Raw genomic sequence first — 23931 nt, 5'->3', positions numbered from 1 at the left:
TAATCAGAAGGAAATCTCAAACTAATTCAAGCTGAGGGACACTCTACAAAGTTGATAGAAGGCTTTGTGGTGGATAGAAGGTAATTCTCAAACAATTACAGTCTAAGATGAATAAGAAAAAAATGCTTTCATTTGAAAGAAAATAACAATTTCAAGGTTAATTATATTAAAAGAATAGGAGTTTCCTATTCGTTTTTGTTTTGTAAGCAGGTTAAGGGGAATGTTCATTTTTTAATATGCTATGCACACATTGGCAGGCCTGACAAGAATCCTAAATTATGAAGGGAATTTGTTAATGAATTCACAGGAGCCTAAATTATTTTTGTAAGGTCTTGAAGAACTGAAAAGTTGCTAGGGGACTGAAAGAAAACAAATGTAATTGTATCTTTTAAAGAGTTGATTGAAGCAATTAACATCAAATAAGTCACAAAAACGATTTGCAATACAGCAGAAAACAATGGAAGTAAACTGTATACAAATGGATAATAGGTAACATGTCTCTACCAAGGAAAGTTCATGAGTCATAATATAGGTTAGATTTTCAAGGGGAAGATCATCAGCTGCTTCATTCAACTGTGAGCTCCTTGGAAGTAAAGCGATGTCTCCTCAACTTCGAATAAAATATTGTAGATGTGTGGCTGGTTGTAGCCATGGGATCTCCAACTGCATGCAGGAGCAACCTGGAGAGACTTTGACAGCCCAGGGCAGTTAAATACCTACAGCTGCCACTTGCCTTTCCTAATGCAGACATATGAAAAGAGAGGGAGAATAGATTAGTGGGGAAAATAATACACTAACCGAACGTTAACGCACTACAGTTTGACTTACACAAAACACTCAGTTTAATGCCTAATGATTGTCTACAAACTTTATTTGAACTGAAAATATAAATAAAGCATAATGGTGTTTAACAATGACTGAAGTATAATACTGAATAAATTGACTCTGTCATTCAATGTTCAATAAACAACCAGGAAAGTTCAGAGAGAAAGAAAAAAAATGCCATTGTTTTGTTGTTCTCTTTCAAATAGAAAATGCAAACCACCTAGAAAACAATTCCATTCATGGAAACACAGTGGCTTTGAAGACGATGACAGAATGGGTTGTTTACTCTCTCTGATCAATATAAGAAGTATACATTTTTATTCAGTATAAGAATTAGCTCCTAGTCAAGAAATAATAACAAGCTGTAAGTAATAATCTCAATGATATCTTGAGGAATGAGAAATGTAAACATGTGACTTAGTACAAAAAGTGCAAGTTGTGAGAGTTCAATACTCCGACTTCCTGAAACAGGTTCCTTATAAAAAGGAAAGTAAGGATGCAAATAATTTGCCTTCACCCTTTCTGAGTTAAATACATCGAGCCTAAAAGGATAAATGACAACATTTTGAATTAAGGAACCCATTTCTGGCATCGTCTTCAAATTCTTTTTATAAAGTCATCACATTTATAAGATGTGGTATGTTCTAAGCCCCTCCCTTGTACAGATTCACCTGAGATGCTGATAGCATAATTTACACTTCCAGTACAAATGCTTCCCAAAAGAAGGTGTTAAGTTGTCTGTAGAGCACCAACCATTCTCCGGAAACAATAATAAAGCAAAAAGCCATCCTTAAATCTCAAGGGTAAATAATCAAGGTGTCAAGGGTATGCCACATGCTGCTAGTAAACCAGCCTACAAATCTATTAATAAATAGCCTGACTGGAGATCAGGGAAATAATAGACCAACTCACCTCACAGCCCATGCAGAATTATTTTGAATATACAGCCATAAAATAAGTATCATCGAAACTCACAAAAACTTTTGTCCTGTGGCCCACTAACCTTTCATAGCAAAACATTTTTTAAATTCATTTGTTTTCAGAAATTACAGAAGAGTCTTTCAATGACTACTTAAAGAACAAAAGAATTTGGAGGGGAGCCCTATTTCCATCGAGAGAAGATCCCCCAAAATATCCCTCTAACTAAAACAATGACAATTTACAGTAACTTTCTTACTCTACATTTTTCTCACCTAGATTTCTTAAATTTATTGGCGAATTCATGTTTCCTGAATAGTTTCTATGATGGGAACCTGTGACCAGTGAATGAAGACAGCAGAGAGAAAAATCAGGAGAATAAGAAGTGAGAGACAGGAAATGAGTAAAGCGCTTGTATAATTTTACTTGTTCCACCACAATAGAAGCTCCCGCCCTAGATCTGAAACATCTTTCTCATGTCGACAAGGATGAAGGGCCTCAATAGGCAGATGGGTGGCTGTGACTTACACCTGCATTTGGGTGTGGTTTGAAATTCCTGAATAATTCAACAATGACTTGCTAGAGGACTTGAAACTCTTTGCTCTTCAACCTCACCTGACAAAGCCATCACTTTAAATCTATGGACAGTCAGTCTTTATAAAAGAAGAGAGGGATTGATTGGAATCAAAAGGAAATTTTTGTTGAAATGCCAAAAAAAAAAAAAAAAGACAACTTCTCTTGTCAGTTTACTAATCAAACATGAAGGAACTCTCTCCTACTTGGAATTTTGCATCGTTTAGCCTGGGCTTCTTTCTTCTAGTTTGAAAATACAGTGTTCATTTCATTTTAAAGCATAATCACTGTTTACATTAATTCTAAGAAGAGAATTGGCTGCCTTATTATAATATTGATGTTCTCTTTGTGTAATTGGGTAGGTCAAGGCACTAATTTGATTCACAACTGTGGCATGTTTTTATAGACTTTGGTGAACTTTAATTGCTTATAAATATTGGATTATAAGACCAAGAGACTTCAGTAGAATCCTGTTCAGCCCCATATGCTTTCAAACTTGACAATATGTTGTCCATTTCCTGAGAATCCTTCATTCTAAATGGCCCTGAGGGTGAGAAAGAAAGAAATAACACATATGGCTCACATAGCTAAAGTCCATTAAGATTTTTGCTGTTGACAGCACCTAATGAATTATTGTCAGGAAAAAATATTGCCAATAAGCCCATTCTTCCATAATAATAAAATTGAAATACAAAGACACCACAGCTCAATGCCCTGTAGTCTTCTTGTGAAAGTTAGATTATATTTAAAAGATGCTCGTGATCCCATAGCCAGCCCTACAGTAAATGCAAATGGAAACGTCAAGACAGGGTGGCAGCTTGGAGTAGAGCAGGCTGCAGCTGATTTCAGTTTCCTCAGTTATATGATAAATGGCCAAGTTGGCCTCACGTGGAAGCTGGTAAGAGCCTGTGACTAGATAACCCTTCCCAGGGTCTGCCCTGTACTCCCAGTGCAAACGGGAGACTGTCACTCTCCTTTGCACTCCTCCAGAGCTATCGCCAGGTTGCAGGGACTGGGGCGTCAGCCCTCAGCCCTTCGTGGTCTAGTTGACACTCTCAGGGGAAATCAGAGCTGGGAAAAGAATCCCACTTTTGCTGCCAGATTAAAGCTTGGGTTTCTGGAAGCCACTCATCACTACTACCACCCCTGAACAGGCATTCGGATTCCCCAGCAATGGCCATGGTTGTCCTGAAATTATAACTGTCCCACCTCATCCCATTTCCTGTGGTTCATCCCCCGCAAAGCCATCTGGAACCTCTGACGGTCAGCGCTAGGTCAGGTCAGCGGTTCTGACTCCTTCCTGTTGTCCAGGCTACCACTCTAATGCCAAGCCCTGTTGGGTAGTCAAGCATAGATTCTTTGGGCACAAAGGCATGGACTCAAGCCTTAACCTCTGCCACTTGAGGTTGGTGGTTACACCCCGAAGTGAATTTATTAAAACCAAGGGACACGTATCCACTGAAAAATTTTCTTTAAATCTGAGGTATTTTGATATGTGTTTTGTAACTAAATGCTGACACCTGAACAACTTGATAGGAAAAGATTTTTGTTTTTAGGTTGAAATAATTCCTTTTTTTTCGTTCTTGGCACATGTAAACATTACGTTTTAATTTTTTTTTTTTTAAGGGTTCTGGTTGCTGTGTGGGAAGGAGCAGGCCAGGTAGGAGGCTCCTCCAGGGGAGGGACGACAGCGCCTTGGCTGAGTCAAGAAGGGGGAGATGAGATAGAACAGCGTTATCCATGATTTAGAATCTATTTTCCAGGTGGAGCCGGCAAGCTTTGTGGATGGAATGGAAGTGATGATGGCAGAAAGTTCCCTGCAACAGCCCTCCTAAGGAAGGAACAGTGCTGAGGCCGCACAGCAGCCTCAGCAGCCAGGGGTGCTGTTAAGAAGAGAGCAACCCTGAAAACGCAAGCAGGACAGCCCTACCAGGAGCAGGCAAGCACTTGGGGCTTCCCGGAAAGATCTGGCAGAGGGGTAGGGGGTAGCAAAGTGGGACCTGGCGTTCTTACAGTAAATGGGATGGGGGCTCAATTCATTGTAATTGGACTCTGTGGTGTTCTGAAGCTGGCTCTCACAAGCGATTGCTAAATATTCAAGCATGTTGTGAGTCCCATCAGCAGCATAACTGCTCAAAGCTGGGAATAGGTACACCACAGAAATTAGCATATACTAGTATCAGGACTCTTCCCCCACCCCTTCTCCCTCTTCCCTGCCAGTGCTGGTCATTAAACATTAACCAGCACACCATCGACTGGACTCCACATGCAGGAAGGCCCCAGAACACTGGTGATAGTTGACTTACACAATCAATTCACGTTGTTCTCTCTGTCAGTGAAGCAAAGACTGGGTCTGATTCTCCAAAATTTAGACACTTCTGGAAAACTCTTTGAGATGCAATGTCTATTTGTCCTACCAATCAAACTTCCTAATGATGTTTCCCTGAAGATGATATTGAAAGCATCTTTTGCTTGGTGGTAGATATTGCATAGGAAATATTTTGGATCACAAGAAAAGCTGGTCCAGAATTTTAAACACTACCCAGACCTAGGTTATAAAAAAAATATGCTCAGTGTCCAAGCAATCAAGAATTGCCTTTATTTTAATGTATTCTTCTAATAAATATTTTATAATTATTTATGTGACCAAATCCTATTCTGATCAAATTACTAACAATAGCAGTATATCATTGATAACATAAAAGTGGAATATAATTAAATTCTGTTCTAAAGCATTTATAATTAAATGCTTTAATTATAAAAAGGTCCCTGTGAAAGGTACCCTTCTTGCTCCAAGGGGGCTAAGGGAGACATCCTTATTGCTAGAGTTAAGGAACCAGGACCAAAGGGCTGACATGAACCAGCCTTGTTACCTCTTTACTAATTACATTAATTTATTTGTCTGCTTTTACTCTTATCTCTCTCCTCAAATCTTACACACAGACTATTCTCAGCATGGCAGCCAGAATGATCCTGCTAAAATATTTGCTCTGATTGTGTTCTTCCTTTCACTCTGAGTGAAGGTCAAAATCCTTACAGCTGTCCCCAGGTCTTACCACGGGCTCCCCTGCATGGCCCTCCCTGATCGCCTCCCCTTCTCATAATTTGCCCCCCATTCACTCCTTTGTGGCTCTCAACAAGCCAGACACTCTGGCGTGAGGGCCTGTTTTTTGTTTTATTTTGTTTTTGTTTTTTAGCTATTCTGTCTATCTCCTGTCTGATATTTATGAAATCAGCTCCTTCACCTTCTTCTAAAAGGCCCACCTACCTAAAATCCCAACCCCCAATCCTGAATTCACATTCCTTTATCTTCTCTTTGTCATTTTTCTATAGCACTTAGCACCTTCTAACAAATGATGCAATTTATTTATTATATGCCCCCCCTGTAGACCATAAGGACCATATGAATAGGAATCTTTGTTTTGTTCAGTAGATTAAATGCATTTATAAATGGCTACATACTCACTAGATAATTCTGAGACTGTTATCAAAATAATAGTTAAAATGAAATTAAAGATTTTGGGGGAAAACATGGAATAAAATAAAGAAATGAGTTAAATCACATTTTTAGGAGACTTCATGCTATAGGTTAATTAAATCTCAAAAGTAAATTTATTCTAAACAAGTGAGGGAAGGAATTCATAAGTTAGTAAAACAGAGTCTCTGCTGACTAGAAATCAGAAAACCATGGAACGTTCCCAAGAGTGAGTGCATACAAGGGTTGCATAAATGATGACCAAACATTTTTAGTAAAGTCATAAGAGGCAGTTTTTGTGTATGTAAACTCCCAAGTCATGTTATTTACTTTTATTAACAAAGATATCAATTAATTGACCAGCAATTGGTGTCATAACAATTCAGCAATGACTAGGTAAGTAGCCAGAATCTAGCGGGCTAGATTCAAGAGTTCCCCTTGAGTGAAGCCTGCTTTAAATTTGTTTATGAGACTGATAACATTGAAATAATTTGAACATGAAAGTTTTAGAACATATTAGAAGCTCGATGTAAAAATCTGTAAACAGAGATAAATAAATACGTGAAGATCTTGAAAGCAACTCCTCTGGCATTTGTTTTTCTTTACTCATAAGACATCGCCTCTATTTTCAGTTGTGTTAGTGCCCTCTAGTGGTCAGAGTGGTGTATGCAGTTTTATTAAATCATTCCCGGCCTTCAAAACGGACGTCACTGACATCCCAAAAGAAAAAGAAAAACGAAAAAGAAAAAGAAAAAGAAAAAAAAAATCAGCCTATCAATGAAATCATCAATTTTTTAAAATGCTGCACTCGGAATAGAAGAACATACAAAAACTAAAAAAAAAAAAAAAAAAAAAACATCTCTATTACCAAAAAAAAGTTTTGTACATTAATGAAATGAATCTCAACATTTTGAAGAAAGACTTCTGAGGTCAAAGACGGAGTTCAGAATGTTGTAAAAGCTATGGACCTACTTCTCAGGAAAATAAACAGGTACTTATAATTTCAGAAGTTCATTTAACACCTGAAACTTGCCTCCCAATTTAAAGGCTTGGGGTTTACATAGCTCTATCTGTGTCCCAATTTCCTCAGGACAAAAATCCTATCTTAAGTGTTGAGTTTAAATCTCAGGTTGGAGAAAGATATGCGCAGTAAGACAATATGCAAAATAAGACTATATAGTTTATATGTATACATAGCAGAATATACAAACTATGGAAATGATGAACATTAATTTCATAGTAGAGGTTACTTCTCAGAGCAAGGGAGGGTAACAAAATGGGAGAAAAATAAAGATGGTTATAGTTATATCCATAGTGTGACATTTGTTCAGAAACTATTCGAGTATAAATGGCATAATATTATTTTAATAAAGCTTGGTAGTAGATATTTAGATAATGGATTTCCAGAATTTTATTTTCTATTATTTTCTGTATATTTGATGTAATTCCTAGTTTTAAGAAGTTAAATTGAAGGAATAAAATTATTATATTTTAGCCATAAATTATCTAATTTCATTGGCATGTGAAAAAGGTTAATTTTCAAAAATATGCAAATGTAAGTTCATGTCCTGAGAAACTAATCTAATTCTATCTACATTGTATAAATATCCAAGCTTATTTTAAAATAGAAGCTAAATATTAATATTAAAAAGGGGACCATTGTTCTCTTCACAGAGCCCGTAAGTAGAAAAGCTTTCTTTTTTTTTTTTGTTATAATTTTATTTCTTTATAGAGAAAGCAAAAAGGGGAAATTCTTCTGAAACTAATGTTATATTAGAACAAAACTTATTATCGATCCATTCATTCTACTATAAAATATAATGAGAGTTTAGATAAGGTATTATTGTCTTTGGGGATTTCATATATAATAAAGTCAGCATGAAGCCAACTAGGCCATTGCCCGAGAGTCCGAACCTAATAGCCGAATAACTGATTCATGCTTGCAGCCACACTGCTGCGTGGTATCCCAGAGCGTTCAGATGCTGCGATCAGATACCTCATCACAACGCAAACCAGCAGAGTCATATGCCTGCCTCAATTTCAGTGGAATTCCGGAGGAATGAGGCAGCACAGGCCATGTGGAAGGCTGGCAGGGAGGAGCATCAGCCCTGGTTCACCTCTCAACTGGCAGAGCTGACAGGCCCCAGACATGCCTGGGGAGGTAAATCATGACCATGGCAAGAACCATCTGTGGGACTGCTACTCCGTTGGCCTCCGGGGTCAGCCTGGGCTCCAGTCCTCCCTGCCCTGCATTCTTTTTTTTTTTTTTTTTTAAAAAGGCAGCAATGTTAATTTAAGAGGATCTTTTTGGGCCACAGTATCGAGGGGGTGGGAGAGAACTTCTAGTGTCAGAGTAAGGAAAAGGCACAAAATTTGTGTGCTTCTCTGACAATGGTCTCCAGCCGGATTTGGTTTCTTAGCCATCCTGTCCTTTCTGCCCTACTGTATCTCATTTAAACAACTTCTCCACCAGCTGCTGAACAAGAAAGAGAGCTAGGCCCTGCTTTCCACCTCCTAGTTAACTCCTTCAAGCCCCTCTTCTCACCACCCACCTGAACTCCACTTCTAGCCTTGGGAAAAGAAGACCTGATCTAGGGTAGAGGATGAGACCGCTTCACCTGGAACTTGGGGGCGGGAGGTGGGAATCATCCTACTCATCCTTCTCTTTTCTTTGGGTTTATCCCCCTCTCTGCCCATAATAGAATGATAAGATCTAGAGGAACTTCCTTTAGTGAGGCCTTTGACAAAAAACACACAGGAGTGTTTTCAGCCCTACTTAGTCCAGCACAACGGAGCCAAACCAAACTTTCAATAGTAACCACCAGTGTCCCCGGGCCTGGCCTCCTCCTCAGTGCATGTATCCACCATGGGGAATCTGGTACAGGTGGCTGTGGTGACAATAGGAGTTTAGGTAGAGACTTGGTGATCTTGAGTCTGGCCCATCAGCAACTCAGAAACGACATACACTCTTGGAACAGTTTGAAAGAGCATGAGGGAAAAGTAGCATTAAGCCCAAATGAAGATGGATCCTGTATGCTATCTCCGTCTTAAACTGTGGACCCATCAACGTGGCTTCCCCAAAGCAATGGTATTTCTGAAGCACCTAAATTACATCCCTGAATATTTGGATATTTTGATCTGTTTTTTTTTTTTTTTTACCTTGTTTATACTTAAGCTACTTCCCAAAGCAGGTACCATCCACTCTAAATGATTTGCTTTTAAATAAGTCCTGCCTTTAAAACATCAGTGGTGAATATTAATATAATAGGCAAATATTCAACTTTAAACCAGAAGAATCAGCATGTTTCACCATCAAATTGTTTTTTAAAAGTGAATGATCATATTTCAATCATGTTGAATGGGATTCACTCTAGAACTTTTTTCTCATGAGGCAAAACTTGACATTCAACAATTCACATGTTTCATTTCAGAGGTAAACGAACATGCTGCAGCTAAATTTGAAAGTTAATTCCTAGTTAGGAATACATGGAGTCATCTAGGGGGAAATAACTCCTAATTGGAATATACTGAATAGCTATACAGTCACTGCTGGTTCTATACCTATGAAGCAGGTCTTTAGTAGCCAAGGAAGAGTACAGGATCAATGTAGCATCAAGACCTTAATCACGTTAACAGTCTTTGGCAACATGGATCATGCAGTGGGCTTCTAGAATTATCCTTTGAGAAATTCATATGTTTTCAGTGCATAACATTTTATTTGTGTGGCTAAAACTAGCTTAGGAAGAAGAGCTTGGTCTCTAAAGGCAGGTATACCTAAATTTGAATCCTGGTTTTTCTAATCACTGACTGTGCTATTTTGCCTCAGGCCTGGCACACAGCAGACAGCCAACACATTGTTTTTGTTTCCTCTGAAACAAGTCTGTATTGGTTTCCTATTGTGGCTGTAAAAAAAGTTACCACAAGCTTGGTGGTGTAAAACAAAAATACATTGTAGTTCTGGAGGTCAGAGGTTTCAAAATCAAGGTGTTGGTGTCAGTTTTAGTAAGTCAGTGTTTCTCCTGAAGTCTCTAGAGGTAAATCTGTTTCCCTGTCAGGTCATTACCCAACTCTTATGGCACATTAGATAACAGGTAATAAAAAGAAAAATCTCCTAAGGGTCTCGTGGCTAAATTTTCTCGGCATTTCACAAGACACACAAATAAGGACATTCTTCTTCTAATGTGCCCATTTTCAAAGTATTCGGTCTCATAACACTTTTATACTTTTCATAATTATTGAAGACCATGAACAACTGTGGTTTATGGAGGATATATCCATTGGTATTTGTCACGTTCAAAACAAAGACTGGGATTACAAAAAATACACAAGAGACGATATAAGCACACGTTCTATTAGTGGATGAATAATGATGTCATCACATATCACGGAGCCCCTGGAAACTTCACTCTTGAGACAAAGAGTCAGAAATGAAAATAGTATCTTAGTATTATTATGAAAAGAGTTTTGACCTGGTGGGCCTCAGGAGGCATAAGCAGATATAGTTACAAGTTTGTCTCTGTCGGAGAAAAAGTGCAGCATATTAAATTCAAAAACGGTGAGCAGACATAGCTTACAAAGCGAAGACATTTCCAAATTGACTTCAAGAACGTTGAAGTAAATAAATACTCAAAAAAAATACAACTTTTACCTCGTTATAGCTTTCTGTCATCTGGGGGATCGTCAGGCCAGCGGGTGATGGGAGAGAAGCAGCAACGCCTGCAGAAATGTCAGCTGCCCATCTCTTGAAGCAGTTGCCATGCTTACGGTGCCAAGAATGGCATGCCCTCTAAGGAGGCCTACTTCCGGCAGAGAGGCCGAGCAAGTGTACCCCACCCATCCCCTGGAGACTTAGGCTGTGGGGTGTGCGAATCAACTAGGGAGAAAGCAAGAAGCAGCTTTGAAATGTCTCATACATTTGAAACCCTGAGCTGACCTGAAGAATCAGGTTTGAACGGGGGAAAAATCAAAACGAAATAGGTTAAGTTGGCTGCACAAGCCATAGCAACAGCCTCAGTGTCGGCAATTCCATCGGGTTCTAACAAATTTTTTAAACTTCGTTGTTGTAGCCATGATTGTCATAGACAATGGAAGACCTATTAACTGTTTCATCCCTATAGGTATAATACAGTTAGGAATATTTTCTCCTAGTTGAGCAGTGTAGGCTGTTCCTGGGATCCTCCGACAGTGGTTGGGGGGATCGCGTGAAGCCACAGCCAGCTGAGCCTTGGGAACACACGCCTCAGTGTCCATAAACACAGGAGTAACCTCAGGGCACTCCAGGCGCTAGGTCTTGGTGCTGCACTGATATACTTATCATCTGCAGCCCTTCTCAAGGGAAGGAGGAAGTAAGAATAATGAAATCGTCCTCATTCCACTCCTTGATCAGATGCCCAGCCCAAGCCAAACAGCAGAGCGGGGCTTGGAGATGAGCAGCGGAACCCGCAGCAGCCCTGCGGTGTGGTCTGCTCACCGCTGCCGGTCCGAGCACTGTTTGTTACGGGTTCCTGACGAGAAAAGTACAGACATGGAGAGTAAGGATTTAAAACGTCTAGAAAAATTAGACAAAATAGTATGTTAGTTGCAACTATTTAAACTCTGTGGTTCTATTTTCTGTTTTTATTTTCACTTTTCCATTATTCTAGTACTTCAATTTTATTGTGTTTTGTAAATGTATTCATCTTCAACAAATTGGTGGTGGGGATGCGGTGGCGGTCTGGTCTACCATCAAGGACGATTTGTAAAGCATTGATCTAGATGTTAAGTTCTGTTGATTGAAATCCAACAAGTAATCTTTTAATGCAAAAACACTGATGCTACATAGATATGGTCATTTTTTAAATTTTTCTCCAGTTTGATTAATCTCAGTGAAGCACTTAAAGTCACATTTAATGTCAAGATTTAGATTTGACAATTTCAGGGCTAAATAGTAAACTAATTAGAAGTCATTATGCTCATCAGATTAGGTCAATTTCATATCTTCTTCTTTTTTATTTTATTTTTTTTTGTCTAGCTCAAAGGTTTACAGGCGTCCATAAAGCAACACTATTTAATTAAATACCAACAATATACCTGTTTCATGTGATGCTACATCCCATTATCAATAATAAAAATGTTATCAAAAGTCAAAAGAAATGACACATCTAGATGAATGAGATACAACTTAATTAAGAATATGATTAGAAGGCTTAATTTTTAAAAAGCACTTTTTTCCTTTGAGTTTGTCCTAACTTTATGGTTCTATGCCAATTTTTAACATCTAAGACAGATCTTAGACTGTTATTATTGAAGCTCGCAGTTGAAAATGCTTGTGTACAAGGATTAATCTTGCCAAAGAGATAAACATTAAGGTGTTCTGCAATAGGCTTTTGTTTTGAGTTTTTCCACTGATTTGCAAAATTCAGAGCAAGCGGATCCTGGGTTAGGTTTTAAAATTCGCAAGCACTGGAGTTCAAGAAATTCCAGTTGTTCAAGGGGGGCCAACATCCTGAGATGAAAGAAAACACTACTAGATAACTCCTTTTATCTTTGTTAAGCAGAGAAAAGCAGCCATCTCATTCGAATGCCAAATTCCCAATGAGAAACACACACTTTCTGCCTTATCACCAACATAAGGTAGAAAGAAGATGAGGCTACAGCAAGCAGGAGAATATTACCCTGTGTCTGAACCTCTGATAGCCATGTGCATCAGAGACAGATCTCAAACCGAACGGTGTGCACCTGTTAATAGATACAGCAGTTACTGAGTGGACTTATTCCTTTAATCATCGAAACCAAGTCTTTGTATTTCTCCTCCTGTATTGTAAATATTAAAGATTTTATTATGTTTTTCCTGATTATAAAAGTAGTGCATGTTCATTATAGGAATGTATAATAAGGAAGCAAAAATCATTCATAATATTACATGTAGAGATAAACATTATTAATACTTGTTTATACTTCTTTCCTTTCTTTCCCTATGGATATACATATTTTTTTCTATGTAGATGAGATCATTTATGTGTATATCATATCAGTGTATATTTATTCTTTTGTTTACTATTAAAATATAAACACTTTCCAAAGTCAATACAAATTATTTGGGTACATAATTTCTAATGACTGCATAATATTATATTGTATTGAATTTATAATGCATATGAGCATCTCCTGTTGTTGAACACTTAATTTTTTACAGAGGTTAGGAAGATGGTTTCAAACTTCATTAAATTCCTGGCTGGCTCTGCCATTTATTAGCTATGTGGCCTTAATCAAGTTATTTAATCTCTCTAAACAGCAATTTTCTCATCTATACAAATTAAGATAATAAAGCAAGCTACTTTATAGGGCTGCAGTAGTACGCAAGATGATGCATATAAAAAAGCTAACCACAATGCCTGGGTTTTCTCAGTAATCATTAATTATTTTGATATTGTGATGAATATCTTATTTCATACAGCTTTCATTTAGTATTTTTTATTTAATTTAGACATGCCAGCAACACTAAACAGAATAGAAGACTATATTTTAAAGAGTACTTGTTGGCTCTAAGGATAACCAAGAGAAACTATTGCACAGTGACTTGACTTTATCATAATATGGTAGGTAACTGTAAGCAACCTGGTAAGAAAGCATGTTAAAATTAGCGTGTTTAAATGCTGAAAGAAGAAGAATGTTTTGTGAAAACGTACTTCCCTTGTAATTATTCACATATTCCCCAGGTAAGGGTTAAAAAAGGAAAGAAGACTATTTGGTTCATTCAGTAAAATATGAGAGAGAGAGAGAGAGAGAGACAGAGAGAGAGAGAGCGCGCACGCAGGCATATAACATTGATCTTCCAAGGAATCTTCCAAGGAATCTAACCTTCAATATGCAATAGCTCTGATCTGATCAGGCTCACTATCTGTCTTAACCTTCCCTCTTCGCTTTTGTTCATCCCTTACCCCACAACTAACATAGAGAAGTAGCTTCTGGCTGATCTGTACGGATGTGGATTTTACAGCAAAATACTTTTATACATACAAAATCTGTTTACTCCATAGATCATCAAATATTTTATTTTTCTAATTTTTTCAAATATTTTTAAGAGAAAAAAAAAGAAGACAAGAACCCAAGATATGTTCACATATGCTAGTGACTGAAATGTATCCCCAACAAACTTCATATGTTGAAGCTCTAACCTCCACATATGACTGTATTTGGAGATAGGGCTTTAAGGTTAAATGAGATCAAAAGAGGGCGATCCTAATCCAATACGACTGGTGACATTATAAGAAAAGAGAAAGAAAAAGAGGAGGGGGACCCTGTTGTCCATTTGCACGCACCAAGGGAAGGCAAATATGTGGCTGTTGACAAGCCAGGGAGACAGCCCTGCCTAGAGCCCAACACTGCTGGCATCCTGACTCAGATTTCCAACCTCTAGAACTATGAGAAAATAAACTTCTGACATTTAAGCTATCCAGTCTCTGGTATTTTGTTATGGTAATCCAGGCAGACTAATACAATTTACACAAACATCTCTGAAGACATGAATTCTGACGCTTTGCTAGATATTCTTGTAAGTATATACAAGAAAGGCGCCCCTTATACAGAAAAGGAAACTATCAGAAATTTCCAAACCTATTTACTCCCATGAATCTCTAAAACATTTGTAAGAAATAAGTAGGAGTTTTTACCCTAAATAAAATTTATTATGTTTGTCATGATCATATGCACATATTAAGTAACTGCATTTTCCCTTTTATTTACATTTTTAAAAGAGCTTGGGAAACTGAGTTTGTGAGGACAACTGTGGCAGCCAGCCTCCAACACGACCCTTGTGTAGTCACATCTGATAGGCTAACCCTGTGTAGTCAATAGGATACCGTGGAAGTGATGAAGCGTGGCTTCTGAAGCCAGGTCATAAAAGACATTGCAGTTTCTGCCTTGCTCTCTCTTGAACCACTCGCTCTGGGGGAAGCCTACCACACTGTTGTGAGGAAAACCAAGCAGCCCGGCGGGAGGTCATGTTGGGAGGAGCCGATGCCTCCTGCCACCAGCCGGCAGACGCCCAGCAGCCACAGGAGTGAGCCACTTTAGAGCAAGGCCTCCCGCCCTGTCAAGATGTCCTAGCTGACACACTGACTCTAACATCATTCATGGCCCTGAGCCAGAACCGCCTCGCTAACCTACTTTGGGTACACCCAAATTCTTGACCTATAGGAAATTTGTAATATTATAAACATTTGTTATTAAAGTGACAGACAATACAAGAACTGAAGTTAGTGTACTTACAACATTATTGTCATTAGAGTACTCAGTTCATATTGGCCAAGTAAAACTTTACTTCATTATGTGTAAGAAGAATTTACAATACTAACTTCACATGCATATCTCAAAAGAGGATATTCAGGTGGTTTGTAAGTGTATGAAAAGTTACTGAACCTCAGTAAGTCACTAGGGTAATTCAAATTAAAACCACAAGTGAAATACAGCTATACACCGACCAGAGGGCTAAAATTAAATGAAACACCTGGAACTCTCAAACATTGATTAAAAGGGGACAATCACTTTAGTAAGCTATTTGGCAGTACAGTGTGCACTAAAACTGAACTTATGCATTCTTTATGACCTAACTGTTCCACTCCCAATAATAAACTCAACAAAAACATGTGTGTGCGCGCGTGTGTATATGCACCAAAAAATATATATATATTTATATGTATAAAGATATATATGTATATATGTATCTATATATCTATATCTCTCTATCTAAAGAGAAAGCCAATGGTGAGGCAAATATGGTAAAAAAAAAAGTAATAATTGAGGAATCTAGGTGAAGGATACGTGAGAATTATTTGTATTATTCTTGTAATTTTTTATGCATTTACAATTATTTCACAATTAAAAGTTAAACATATTTAAAATCTATCTAACAGTTCCATTTATGAACTGCATTTCCATGGATAAATGGTGAATTTCTTTATGCCTCAGAAGGCTCTACTGTTACATGGAAATATTAATAACTACTTTTCAAGGCTATGATAATGATTTGAGGAAATAATGGGTAATAGTTACTATATAACTTGCTGTAGGTAACAAACCTAGTAAGTGTGAGCCAAAATTTCATTCCAGAACTTACATTCTCATCTAGCACATGAATCAATCAAGCAAATAACACAGTGAATGCCACATAGCAGATGTCATTAATGGTCCCTATGATGATAGAGACAATGATGTTTGTATTAGTTTGCTGGAGCTGCTGTAACAAAGCATCACAAATCGAAAGACTTTAAACAACAGAAATGTCTTCTCCCATAGTTCTGAAGGCTAAAAACCCAAAATGAAGGTGTTGGCAAAGCCATGCTCCCTCAGATTCGGAGGAGAATCCTTTCTTGCTTCCTTCACCTCATGGTTGTCCTAGGCGTTGCTTGGCTTGTGATAACAAACTCCATTCTCTGTCTCTCTTCACATGGTCCCCTTCCCTCCGTGTGTGTCTGTCTCTACTCTTCTGATTATAAGGACACTAGTCACACTTCATTAAGGCCCTCCCTACTTCAGTATCATCTCATCTTAACTTGATTCCATCAGCAAAGACCTGATTTCAAAATAAGTTCACATTCACAGGTGCCACGGTTTAGGACCTCAACATGTATTTTGAGGGGAGATCATCAGGCCTGTAACAATGCTTAGGAACTTTGTGCCATATTTTTGTCAAACAGAATAAGTTTAAGTAGAAGAAGTCTGTGCTGAGTACTGGGGAGTGAGAAGATGATACTTGGTATGAGGAAAATTAACCTTTTTATGGCTCTTCCTTCTGCTTAAAAAAAAAGGGGGGGAAATGGAGCACCTCCAATTTGCCCTCAGCAAATGGGGTCATTTCAAAGTTTATCCAAACAGTACAGAAGAAGGGCTGGCAGCTTGAGAGAACTTGAAAAAGTCATAGTTTCAAAGAAACCATGTTAAATGATACTGATTACCACTCAGGGTAATAAATGTAAAGTCCTATACATATATTAGCAGGAACCCTGGCAAATTGTTATATTTAGCTAAAGGTTTTTCTTTCTCTCTTGAAAGTACCTTTGTCCTTGGGAAATATGTGTGTATGTACGTGTATTAAATTTGATAACTGGAGTCTTCCAAAAAGAGAGTTTGTCTTTATTTAACATTGGAGGAGGGGTGGGAAAGAGGAAATGGAGAATGAGGCTTGACTTGGAGTCTAGTGCTCACCTTCCGTGGTCACGGTGAAGCCTCCAGGGACCCCATCGCCGCTTGAAATAGCAAGCTGTGGATTAGTATATCTAGAGATTACATGGGAGAGGAAGCTCAGACACATCCCTGTGAAGAGACCAGTGGATTTTCCAGAGGAGAATTAAGGTTCAAATAGTGTAGGTATCGATAAGAAAGCAACTGCTGAGAAATGTGGAATCAAGGGCAGGGGACTGGGGACAGAATCTGAGTTGTGTCCACAAAGGAAATCCTTAAAGTTTCTAGCCTTTGGGAGCGTTTCTCTTAGGCAATGGGAATAATCATGTGTAGCATACTGTATAAGATTTTTCTCTATGACACCATTCTCTTTCCTTCCAACACCACAGGAAAATCAGGTATACCTGTACAGTCTAGCATAGCAAGGTAAGGAATTAAAAGAGAGAGTAATAAAGGGAAGTATAGCAAGTTGCTCATCTATCCCTCTGCATCCAATCATGGGAGGTCTATTTTCCAGAATATGTAAGACCTGCTAGCATCAAAAGGGTTAGTGGTCAGTCCCAAAGCAGAACAACATGGGATAAGGAAGAACTGAAAGCCAACAAAAGCAGGAGTCAAGAGGATTACTCAAGAGTTGGAGTAAGATAAACAATATATCCTAAATATTCTAGGGAAAAGAGATCTTGGGAGATCCATGCCTAGAGAAAGGCAGTGTGATGCTACATAATCATTGTAAAAGCTTTCTCCAAACTACCCTCTACTTCATCACTTACTATTTGCATCGTATGCTTACATTTATATAACTTGTATTAAGAAAAATTACCAGGCATGACTAGTGTGGCCCAGTGGGTTGGCATCATCCCACAAACCAAAAGGTCACAGGGTAAATTACCTGTCAGGGCACATGTCTGTGTTGCAGGCCAGGTCCCTGTTTGGGAGTGTGCAAGAGACAACCAATTAATATTTCTCTCTGCTTCTCCCTCCCTTTCCCTCTTTCTAAAAATAAATAAAATCTTTTTTTAAAAAAAGAAAAATTACCAGAAATTTGGAGAAAAGATAACTCTGTTATCTTTTAGTATCCTTACTGTTAGGATCTAAGGTATGTGAAGTTAAATGTTTAACTTGTAGAAATGGATCACCTGCAAATGATTTCCGTCCCAAAGAGAAGCTACTCCTGAAGGTTATGGTTTATTAGCATGTAGGACGCTGGCCAGATTTACATATAACCTAGCAATCTAATTTCAGAATTCCTTTTCACGTTTTTACTTTTTCTATCATATGTATCAGTCTCATATTCTCATTTAGCCTGTTTTTTTTTTAACATATTGGCTCAAAAAATGTTTAATCCATACTATCTACTTGTATACAAATTATATTTTGAAGTTACACACTTACACACATTTGTAGAAAATCGTATCAGAGGACATATGCTTTCAATTTTGAGCCTGGTAAGTTAGAGATAAAATGGACAGAAGGGGAAGAACATGAAAGAACATTATCAGACATTTCAGGAAGTATATTTGTAGTTTGTAAAAGCAAACAACATTATAATATTTTATATTTGACTATACTGAATAAAGCTTCATAATTTTATTTGGGTGGTGAGATTATGTAAACTATAGCAATGATTTTCAATTGGAGCATGAGAATTTTATGTCCACTAAAAAGGGAGTTATGAATTCAAAAAAGATTGCAAAACGTTTAAGAAATTGTTCAGTATTTAAGCCTGATGCCTGGAAGTATGATGCACTATTCTTTTTATGATTTCTATTACTTTTAAATTGTATAAACAAACCAAATGTTGTGCTTGTCACAAATATGTTTTAAGATTTTATATTTGGTGTACCATAAATAATCATTTCGTAAGTTTACTGTGATTTGTGACCAATTAGCTCAGCTTGTTAGTTACTTTGTTAATGAGGCCAAGGCTTCAGATCTGATCCCCAAATAATGAAGCTCGTCTTACAAACTCATGCTGTATCATTAGTCACAAGAGAGATCTAATGATTAGTAAGAATCTGGATGAAGCAGCACAAACCCATCAGCTCCAAAATAATTCCATTTGTATCCCCCACGTTTCTTGGGTTGGCAGCATTCTTTATTTTAGTATGAAGGCTATAGAAACATGTCCAACCTGGAGCTAACTATAGCCGATGACTTTTTCTTTGTAGTATATGAAAGATAAAAGAATGTTAATCATAAAATTTCGCAGAATGCTCTAGTTTTAATAAACCATTTACCAAGATATTAATAGCTAGGGCTTCTCTTGTATTCCTATTACTATATACAATTAGCTTTGCTTTACCAAGTGTTATAAATTGGAGTTTTATATGATGCCAACCTACCCATAGCTTATATTTAACTCACTCTGACTTAATTGGCTTATCCAGGGACTGTTGATTCCCTGTCAGCAAAACAATTCTGGGAATGTTAAAACCCCTGCAGCCCTTCTTTGCCATAGGCTTTCCATGGTTTTAAAAAACATACTATCCCCCACCCCCCAGTATTTACGGAGTCAGGCTTCCTGTTTTATCTGACAAAAGGTGAGAGAGAGAAATTCTTTGCTGAATGTCATAAAATATTCTTATCTCCTATCAGGTAGTCTTATTGATTGATTTCCTATACCAAATTCAACAGGATTCTTTATCAAAAGCAAAAGGTTCTCTAAAGCCTATCTTGTACTTAGTTTTTGTCAAAGCCTATTCTTCCTTAAAGAGATAATTTTTTTCCAAGCAACATTTTATATGTATTCAAATGAGAAAGGCTTCTCTCAGAGGCTTCAAAGCTCTTTATTCCATTATTTTATTATGAGATGAAATAAGTTAATGAATCATCTAATTTATAAATAAAGTTTAGAATCCATTCAATGCTAATAAGGATACATAGAGAGGAAATTGTGCAGGAAAGAGGATAGAAAGTATGGGAGGATGTGAAGGGAATTTGTAAACACCTGAGTAGCTAACTCCCTCTTCCCCTTCAAGTCTTCCCTTAAATATCGTCCTCTTAGTGAGTCCTGCCCTGATCACTGAAAAGCATCAATTCTGACCCTTTATTATATGTTCTGCTTTTTTTGCGTAAGAGTTAGGGTCAAATTTATGTCTATATTATAGGTATTGCTTATTATCTACTTCCCCTTACTCCATGAGGGCAGGAATTATTGTGTATATAATCCACTGTTACACCCCAAGATTCGAGAGTAGTATGTGGCATGGAGTGAGTGCTCAGTAAACTTACATTGAGTGAATGAAAATGTAGTCAGGAATGGCCTCTCTGAAAAGTTGACAATTAGGAAAAGATGTGAGGTCGATAAGGGAGTAAACCTTCAAGGTGGACACATGCCCGGAATATTAAGAAGCAGCCTTGATTCCACTTGGGGTGCAGCAAACAAGTAAGAGGGGGAATGATGGAAGAGGGCTGGGAACAGGGCCAGACAGCATAGGGTCTGTAGGTCAGCATAAGTACTTTGGCTTTGACTCAGAACGAGAGGGGGCGCCATTGGAAGTTTTAGAGCAGAGTTGAATCATGATTGTTGTATATGCTTCTAAAAGGATTTTTCTGTCTGGCTACTCTGTTGAGAATAGACTGTTGGGGGCAAGAGAAGACATGGGAAGAACAGTTAGAGGGCTGTTGTAATAACCCAAGAGGGAGGTGACAATTACTTGTCCAGATTGGTGGTCATAAAAAGTGGTTATGTCCACTCTTGGGGGAATGGAAATAAATGTTGATTCCCACTTGGATTTTGATGGTCAAAACAGTTCAAATTTTATGTCTTTATTTATTTTCCTAAATCCCCCAGCAGCTGACGCTGCAGATGTACCCTGAGGCTCCGTGAGTCTCCTAACAGCACCCCCATTGTGTCGCACACTCTCAGTATAACTACCATGGATCCTTTCTAGGACTCCAGAACCTTTCTGAAAACTCTCTATCTATCCTCTTATCCTGGCAGCTCAGGATTCTATATATATATGTTATATATACATATTACATGTGTATTATAATACATAATACATATATATATAAAATTCTTTTTTTAAGATAAAGTGTGCTTTGCATCGGAGAGCTGCATGCATGTGAGCAGAGCTCATCCAGAGCGACTTACCCACAGCCCTCAGCAACCACGACAGGAAGCATGAACCCTTTGGGTCTGCTGGTGCCCTGCCTGGGGGCCTAGCTGTCCCCTTGGGCATTAGCAGTCAGCTTCGAATCCCATTCTTTGTCTCCAAAAGCTGTTCAAAAATGATTTAAAAGACAATTTAGGTGACACACGCAAACTTTAACACTTCCTGAAGTGGACAGCCTCCTTTTGGCAAACTGCAAAATGAGGTGGAAGATGGGGAGCTTTTATAAGATATAGAATAGAGAACAAGGAAAGACAAATAGAAACTATCTGGTTGGCTGAGGCCTCAGAGTCAACCTGGTTTGGGGAGGAGAAACAAGAACTCCTTGTCCAGAGGTTCCTGGAGACTGGGACTTCAACAGAAATGACAAATAAAGAACCCATTTTACCACAAGCTAATTGATACAAACAAGAGTTTGGATCGCTCGGTATGTTTCTGGTCACAAAAACATCAGCAAACTTCTAAATAAAGACCCTAAGACTTCTAATATTAACCATTGAAGTAAATGTTAGCTATACATACATTTCAGAAAAATTAGTTAAAGCAAGTCAGATCACTCTTTTCCGGAGCACCTATTCCAGACCAGGGTTGCATGGCAGCAGCTCAGGGCTCAGGCACGGCTCCATCTTGGGCCTAGAAAGCTATTTCAACACAGTGAAACACACTATTCTCCCAAATAGGACCTTAAAACAATAAACATGTCATCTCACAGCTTCCGGCAGTAGCCTACCCGGGTGCTTCTGGCTCAGAGTCTGTGGTGAAGTTGTAGCCAGAATGTCAGCCCAGCTGCTGAGGTCTGAAAGCAAGACTGCAGCTGGAGCCTCAGTTCCCCAGGCCCCAGGCCTCACCATCGGGCTGCCCCCGATGTGGCTGCTGACCTCTCCCAAGCTGGTGACCAAGAGGCAGGATAAGCAAGAGTCCAAGATGGAAGCTGTCCCATCGCTTCTGCAGGGTCTTCCGCTCACAGAGACCACCCTTGCTGCAGTGGGAGAGAGGCCATGCAAAGGTAAGATCAGAAGGCAGGCACCACTGGGGATCATTTTGGAGGCTGACCACCACCTTTTGATCAATTTCCATGATTTTCTGTGCAATAATTTCCTGTGTGCCATCAAGAGAATGGTAATGCAATATTTGTTAAACAATGCTTCACTGTTATTTCCTTACATAAGGAAGCCAAGAGGAAGGATTTTCTGCCAAGTTACTGACACATTTTGCATTTAATGTTGGCCCTGTCTTGATTTTATCATGTGTCATTGAAAGGTTTTTGGTCTGAAAACTATATTCTTTTTTTAATTAATTAATTTATTTTTAGAGCAGGGAAGGGAGGGAGAAAGAAAGGAAGAGAAACATTGATGTGTGGTTGCCTCTCAAGTGCCCCCTACAGGGGGTCTGGCCCACAACCTAGGCATGTGTCCCTACTAGGAATCAAACTGCGACCCTTTGGTTAGCAATCTGGCGCTCATTCCACTGAGCCACACCAGCCAGGGCTGAAAACTATTTTCTTAATGTTCCCAATGCTAATCCAGTGCAAGTTACATAATAGGTAATCTATAAATGTTTGTTGAATGAATACATCTTTCAAATGATCTAATCCAATTCTTTCATTTTGATATTAGCCCACGGTTTCTCAGCCCTACAGAAACTCTGGTGCCAAAGCAATCATATTTCCTACGTGTGGAAAATTGTCTGGTCATCATTGGCAGAGAGAAGTATATTAAGGCCAGAAACAGGTGGTGCTTCTTAACAGTCACTTAAGGTGAAGACTGCATCCACCTCCTCAGTGTTATTGAGCTATGTTGCAAAGCCCACCTCCAGCAAGATATCTTCTCTTCCGACACCAACCACCACGTGACCTGACTTAAAATTGGGTATTGTCTTTTTTAAAAGGGAAAAAAAAAAGCTTTTGAGAAGGGAGGGAAACAATAGGATCCTTCCTTAACTTTGCTAATGAATCACAAATCATCTGGTAAACATCGCCTTGAGATTTCAAGTGAGAACTGGCTCTAAGACAATGAGGTACAAGATAAATGCACTTGAGTATGAAACATGAAGAGGGAGAATTAGGAAGACAAGACGTACAGTAAGAAGAATATAGACCATTGTGCCGCTTTCTTTAAAAAATTGTCAACACAGGGGCTTCCAGTCAAGATGGCGATGTCCGCAGACAAGGCTCACCTCTTCACACAACCACATCAAAATTACAGCTAAAATATAGAAAAGCCATCACTTGGGAATGTCAGAAATCGAGTTGAATGGATGTCTGACAACTATGGAATTGAAGAAAACACATCCATCCAGACTGGTAGGAGGGATGCGGACGTGGAATGGGCTGGGCCCACACCCACGTGGATAAAAATTCAGAAGGGACACATCAGGAACAAGAAGTCCCAGATCCACACCAGGCCCCCCAGCCCAGGATACCAGTGCCAGGAAGATGAGTCCCCACAACTCCTGGCTGTGAAAACCAGCAGGGATTGAGTCAGTGGAGGAGGCTGCTGGAGCCCTAAGCAGTTTCTCTTGGGGAACCCACACAGGAATTTACCTACTCAGACTCACTTCCTCTGAGCTCCAGCACCAGGATGGCAGCTTGAAGGGTATCAGTGATATATACGGAGACTGAAGTATCTGGCATCAGGGCGAGCAGAGGCCATTGTCCTTTCTGCTGAGCCCTCCCCTCACAGAGCCAGTAGGTTGCTGCCATATCTGAAACTCCATCAACCTGGCTAACATCGTGTGACCCACCTTGGAGATCCACAGAGGCTCTACCCCACCCAATGGACAGGCCCCAAGCTGCTTTTCCATAAAAATGGCTCACCTTGGCTCCTAAATCCTATCAAAAAAAGCAACAGGTGACTTCAGTGA

The 23931-nt window shown here is 38.8% G+C and overlaps 1 non-coding gene across 1 annotated transcript; it reads left to right on the top strand.

Moving 5' to 3' along the window:
* The first annotated feature begins 617 nt into the window (after positions 1-617).
* LOC129080834 (small nucleolar RNA SNORA44) lies at positions 618-746 on the top strand. Its single transcript, XR_008530231.1, has one exon. It is a non-coding gene; the product is annotated as a small nucleolar RNA SNORA44 (small nucleolar RNA).
* The last annotated feature ends 23185 nt before the right edge of the window (positions 747-23931 follow it).

The sequence above is a fragment of the Pteronotus mesoamericanus genome, unplaced genomic scaffold, assembly GCF_021234165.1.
Source record: "Pteronotus mesoamericanus isolate MK-2021 breed Mesoamerican mustached bat unplaced genomic scaffold, CSHL_Meso_final contig_90, whole genome shotgun sequence".
Taxonomy (NCBI): domain Eukaryota; kingdom Metazoa; phylum Chordata; class Mammalia; order Chiroptera; family Mormoopidae; genus Pteronotus; species Pteronotus mesoamericanus.
This window is presented reverse-complemented; position numbering and strand designations above follow the sequence as displayed.